The sequence below is a fragment of the Phyllobates terribilis genome, unplaced genomic scaffold (genome assembly GCF_046119375.1).
Source record: "Phyllobates terribilis strain yellow unplaced genomic scaffold, ASM4611937v1 Scaffold_13__5_contigs__length_258822181, whole genome shotgun sequence".
NCBI classification, from domain to species: Eukaryota; Metazoa; Chordata; class Amphibia; order Anura; family Dendrobatidae; genus Phyllobates; species Phyllobates terribilis.
In genome coordinates, this window is record NW_027362773.1 from 173,998,622 (window position 1) to 174,005,236 (window position 6,615).

Consider the following 6,615-nt stretch of genomic DNA (forward strand, 5'->3'; position numbering starts at 1 on the left):
TCGGCTGGCCTGGTTGTCTTTAGAAAGACCACATGGACCAGGTCTTCTGCCACTGAACACCCGCTCTCCTTTCCAGTGTGCAGAATACCACTCAGATAACACAGGGTGATGGTAACACAATGGGGTGATACTTTATTGGATCACCAATAGACAATAACACATAGTACAGTTCCAGCAAGTACACAAGATGGTGCAAATTACACAGTCTCACCCTTCCACTGGCTCTCCAGGAATTAGAACATCTGTGACTTCGGGGCTTCCAGGGCCAACTACCCCAACCAGTAGGATCCCGCTTTTGGCGTGCCCCAAAGGAGGAGTTAGCAGCAAGCTTTGGAAGTTGAACGAGTACAGTGAGGTATGTGGCCAGTTGACCTGATTGTACCAACCTTGGTTCCCTAAATGTCCTTCAGGGTTCAGTGATGGTTAATGGAGCAGATCTGTATTCCTCCAGTTGGTGCCATGGTTCCCTGGCTGCTGTTCTGTAGAGTCTCTTTGGAAACAGAGGCAGGTCCCCCTTTTATAGTTCACAGCTTTTATTCAGGCATTTTCCCACAGGATTGGGGAAGGTAGAAGGAAGTTATCTCTCATTGTCCGAGTGCATATATTGTCCTTTAATGTTTAGAGTCCAACAAGCTGCATGGACTGATACAATGGGTAATCAACATGTTGCCGAACACTGGTTGTTCAATTAACCTACACCTTTGTCTCCCAAGGATAGCAGAACAATAAGCTGCAGGGACGGATACAATAGGCAGTTAACAAGCAGTCAACAAATCGACAAACAATCAATTCAAAAGTCAATGTTCAGGCTCATATGAGCCATGACTTATGTCTCTTGTTCTACTGGAAAAGACTTCTGGCATCATTTATAATAAATGCTGTGTCGACACAGATAATATAAAGATTGCATTAGTATTTGGATTATTTATTGATATTATTCCCTTTCTTTATGCTTCTTGTGATTATTTTCCTTTGATCTAATTTGTTTGTTTTCTGTAAATGTCTTGAATTATTAATGCCAGTGACAGGCTGTAACATGTTACATACATGCGGAAGGCATAGAACTTGTTCTTACATTTATCAGGATCAATGGCTTTAAATAAAGTTACATTTTTCTGGCAGAGGGATGGTTGCTGCCGCTCATACAGCTCGTACAGCCTGAAAATACAGAATTCACATTGTGTTACTTGCAGAAGCCACCAAATCAGTACATGCAGCACAGGACACATTCTCTGCCTGATTGCAACTGAGGAGCGGCTCCATAAGAAGCATTTCAGGGTCCTGGAGTGGCCTAGCCAGTCTCCAGACCTGAACTCAACAGAAAATCTTTGGAGGGAGCTGAAACTCAATGTAGCTCAGCGACAGCCCCGAAACCTGAAAGATCTGGAGAAGATCTGTATGGAGGAGGGGGCCAAAATCCCTGCTGCAGTGTGTGCAAACCTGGTGAAGATCTGTATGGGGGAGGGGGCCAAAATCCCTGCTGCAGTGTGTGCAAACCTGGTGAAGATCTGTATGGAGGAGGGGGCCAAAATCCCTGCTGCAGTGTGTGCAAACCTGGTGAAGATCTGTATGGGGGAGGGGGCCAAAATCCCTGCTGCAGTGTGTGCAAACCTGGTGAAGATCTGTATGGGGGAGGGGGCCAAAATCCCTGCTGCAGTGTGTGCACACCTGGTGAAGATCTGTATGGCGGAGGGGGCCAAAATCCCTGCTGAGGTGTGTGCAAACCTGGTCAAGAACTACAGGAAACGTCTGACCTCAGGAATTGTAACAAAGGTTTCTGCGCCAAATATTAAGTTCTGTTTTTCTATTAGATCAAATACGTATTTCACGCAATAAAATCCAAATCATACAATGTGATTTTCTGTTTTTTATTTTTAAATTCTGTCTCTCACAGGTGAAGTGACCTACGATAAAAATTACAGACCTCTCCATCCTCTGTAGGTGGGAAACTTGCAAAATAGGCAGTGTACCAAATACTTATTTTGCCCACTCTATCTATTATCTATCTATCATCTATCTATTATCTATCTATTATCTATCATCTATCTATTATCTATCTATTATCTATTCTCTATCTATTATCTATCATCTATCTATCTATTATCTATTATCTATCTATTATCTATCTATTATCTATCTATTATCTATCTATTATCTATCATCTATCTATTATCTATCTATTATCTATTATCTATCATCTATCTATTATCTATTATGAAACACACAAGGACACAGTAAAACAAACGTATAAAAATACTCTGTTGTAAAAAAGTAACAGTAAACAGCAAGTGCTAGTAAAAAGGTGATAAAAAACAAGGTATTTGGTTGACACGTTTTTTTCCAATAATGTATACTAAGCCGCTCTACCAACGTCAAGGTAACCCACATCAGAGCAGTCCCTAACCGTGTGCATGGCCCATGTTTTTGTATTCAATTTGTTTCTTGTTTTTGCAAGATTAGGGAGGTCTCCACCCCTCCCTTGTGGGCCATGCACATAAGATGCCGTCCTCTGCAGCGTGTCCACATGGACATTACCTGTCTGATCTGCTCATATAGGTACTATACACATGATCAGTTTTTAAATACATCAGATAGGGACTGCTCTGATCTGGGTTACCTTGACGTTGGTAGAGCGGCTTAGTATACTATTATTTATTATCTGTCTATTATCTATCTATTATCTATCTATCATCTATCTATTATCTATTATCTATAATCTATAATCTATCTATTATCTATCATCTATCTATTATCTATTATCTATCATCTATCATCTATCTATTATCTATCATCTATCTATTATCTATTATCTATCATCTATCTATTATCTATCATCTATCTATTATCTATCTATCCATCTATTATCTATCATCATCTATCTATTATCTATCTATTATCTATCTATTATCTATCATCTATCTATTATCTATTATCTATCTATTATCTATCTATTATCTATTATCTATCTATTATCTATCATCTATCTATTATCTATCATCTATTATCTATCATCTATCTATTATCTATCTATCCATCTATTATCTATCATCTATCTATCATCTATCTATTATCTATCTATTATCTATCATCTATCTATTATCTATCATCTATCTATCATCTATCTATTATCTATCATCTATCATCTATCTATCTATCATCTATCTATCATCTATCTGTTATCTACAGTACAGACCTAAAGTTTGGACACACCTTCTCATTTAAAGATTTTTCTGTATTTTCCTGACTATGAAAATTGTACATTCACACTGAAGGCATCAAAACTATGAATTACCACATGTGGAATTATATACTTAACAAAAAAGTGTGAAACAACTGAAAATATGTCTTATATTCTAGGTCCTTCACAGTAGCCACCTTTTGCTTTGATGACTGCTTTGCACACTCTTGGCATTCTCTTGATGAGCTTCAAGAGGTCGTCACCGGAAATGGTCTTCCAACAATCTTGAAGGAGTTCCCAGAGATGCTTAGCACTTGTTGGCCCTTTTGCCTTCACTCTGCGGTCCAGCTCACCCCAAACCATCTCGATTGGGTTCAGGTCTGGTGACTATGGTCTAACAGTGTCACCAGCAAAGCCCCCCCACACCATCACACCTCCTCCTCCATGCTTCACGGTGGGAACCAGGCATGTAGAGTCCATCCGTTCACCTTTTCTGCGTCGCACAAAGACACGGTGGTTGGAACCAAAGATCTCAAATTTGGACTCATCAGACCAAAAAGCACAGATTACCACTGGTCTAATGTCCATTCCTTGTGTTCTTTAGCCCAAACAAGTCTCTTCTGCTTGTTGCCGGTCCTTAGCAGTGGTTTCCTAGCAGCTATTTTACCATGAAGGCCTGCTGCACAAAGTCTCCTCTTAACAGTTGTTGTAGAGATGTGTCTGCTGCTAGAACTCTGTGTGGCATTGACCTGGTCTCTAATCTGAGCTGCTGTTAACCTGCGATTTCTGAGGCTGGTGACTCGGATAAACTTATCCTCAGAAGCAGAGGTGATTCTTGGTCTTCCTTTCCTGGGGCGGTCCTCATGTGAGCCTGTTTCTTTGTAGCGCTTGATGGTTTTTGCAACTGCACTTGGGGACACTTTCAAAGTTTTCCCAATTTTTCGGACTGACTGACCTTCATTTCTTAAAGTAATGATGGCCACTCGTTTTTCTTTACTTAGCTGCTTTTTTCTTGCCATAATACAAATTCTAACAGTCTATTCAGTAGGACTATCAGCTGTGTATCCACCTGACTTCTGCACAACACAACTGATGGTCCCAACCCCATTTATAAGGCAAGAAATCCCACTTATTAAACCTGACAGGGCACACCTGTGAAGTGAAGACCATTTCCGGTGACTACCTCTTGAAGCTCATCAAGAGAATGCCAAGAGTGTGCAAAGCAGTCATCAAAGCAAAAGGTGGCTACTGTGAAGACCCTAGAATATAAGACATATTTTCAGTTGTTTCACACTTTTTTGTTAAGTATATAATTCCACATGTGGTAATTCATAGTTTTGATGCCTTCAGTGTGAATGTACAATCTTAATAGTCATGAAAATACAGAAAAATCTTTAAATGAGAAGGTGTGTCCAAACTTTTGGTCTGTACTGTATATATCATCTATTATCTATCTATTTATCCATCTATTATTTATCATTTATCTATTATCTATCTATTATCTATCTATCTGTCTATTATTTATCATCTATTATCTATTATCTATCTATTATCTATTATCTATCATCTATCTATTATCTATCTATCATCTATCTATTATCTATCTATTATCTATTATCTATTATCTATCTATTATCTATCATCTATCTATTATCTATCTATTATCTATTATCTATCTATTATCTATCTATTATCTATCATCTATCTATTATCTATCCTCTATCTATTATCTATCTATTATCTATTATCTATCATCTATCTATTATCTATCTATCATCTATCTATTATCTATCTATTATCTATCATCTATCTATTATCTATCCTCTATCTATTATCTATCTATTATCTATTATCTATCATCTATCTATTATCTATCTATCATCTATCTATTATCTATCTATTATCTATCATCTATCTATTATCTATCATCTATCTATTATCTATCTATTATCTATTATCTATCTATTATCTATCTATTATCTATTATCTATCTATTATCTATCTATTATATATCAATTATCTATTATCTATCTATTATCTATTATCTATCTATTATCTATCATCTATCTATTATCTATCCTCTATCTATTATCTATCTATTATCTATTATCTATCATCTATCTATTATCTATCTATTATCTATTATCTATCTATTATCTATCTATTATATATCAATTATCTATTATCTATCTATTATCTATTATCTATCTATTATCTATCATCTATCTATTATCTATCCTCTATCTATTATCTATCTATTATCTATTATCTATCATCTATCTATTATCTATCTATCATCTATCTATTATCTATCTATTATCTATCATCTATCTATTATCTATCATCTATCTATTATCTATCTATTATCTATTATCTATCTATCATCTATCTATTATCTATCATCTATCTATTATCTATCTATCATCTATCTATTATCTATCTATTATCTATTATCTATCTATTATCTATTATCTATCTATTATCTATCATCTATCTATCATCTATCTATTATTTATCATTTATCTATTATCTATCTATTTATTTTCTATATATATCTATGTCACTCAGCTTTTCTCATTTTATTAATAAATTAATAATTTTTACGCCAAAATACCTGAAGCTGTAAAGTAATAAATCCTCCGTCTTCTGGACTTCTACCGATCACTTACTTGAGTGTTTTTAGTTTTTCTTTTTCGGTAAATGTAAAGAAAACACAATAGAATAAAAAAAGAAAATGACAGCTCTGAGCATTCCTTTCCCGCGTTCCTGTGATCCGCCCGTCACGTCTTTCTTCTCCTTTCATCGCGCCGCTCTTCCTCTCCTCGTGTTTCCAGAGCTACGAGCGGAAATGTGAAGAAAGTGATTGGGAGAAAGCGACATTTCTGCAGCAATATTGTAAATTGTGAATTTTGGTGTCACGTAATAATCAAGCGATCACCTGACCTTTGTGCGCTCCTGTATAGCGGCTGCGCTCCAGACCTGTCATTGTGGCTGCTATATGTCAGGACGAGGGAGGTAAGTATAGTGTTTGCTGGCGATGTTCCCTGGATGCCGCGCCGCTCGCCCCTAATCATGCACTTAACTTAAATAATGCATTCCCTGTGTCACCGGCGAGGGAGCGGCGTATTAAAAATGGGATTTAACTCCTGTTTATTCTACTAAAATAATACTTTCCATTCTTTACCTGGGGACCGCCTGTCATTTATCATTCCTGACTGGGGCCACATAATGGCTTCACAATGGAGCATGGGAGCGCTGCACGAGCGTCGGGGAGATGCGGGACGTGGACCACCGTTACATTAGCAGAAAGAAAAAAAAAATCTGTTTTTGCTGTGAAGTGCAGAAGCCGATGATGGAGAATAAATGGGCTGCGAGCAGCGAGCGCGCTCCCCGGCTAATCGCAGCCTTTCTTTGATGGTTAAAGTCAGACGTGAACT

General features: G+C 37.1%; 1 long non-coding RNA gene across 1 annotated transcript; it reads right to left on the reverse strand.

Moving 5' to 3' along the window:
• Positions 1 to 861: 861 nt before the first annotated feature.
• On the reverse strand, positions 862 to 6,231 carry LOC141174635 (uncharacterized). Its single transcript, XR_012252928.1, has 3 exons — positions 6,122 to 6,231; positions 5,793 to 6,014; positions 862 to 1,158 (listed from the first exon to the last, which is right to left on the reverse strand). It is a non-coding gene; the product is annotated as an uncharacterized lncRNA (long non-coding RNA).
• Between the last annotated feature and the right edge of the window lie 384 nt (positions 6,232 to 6,615).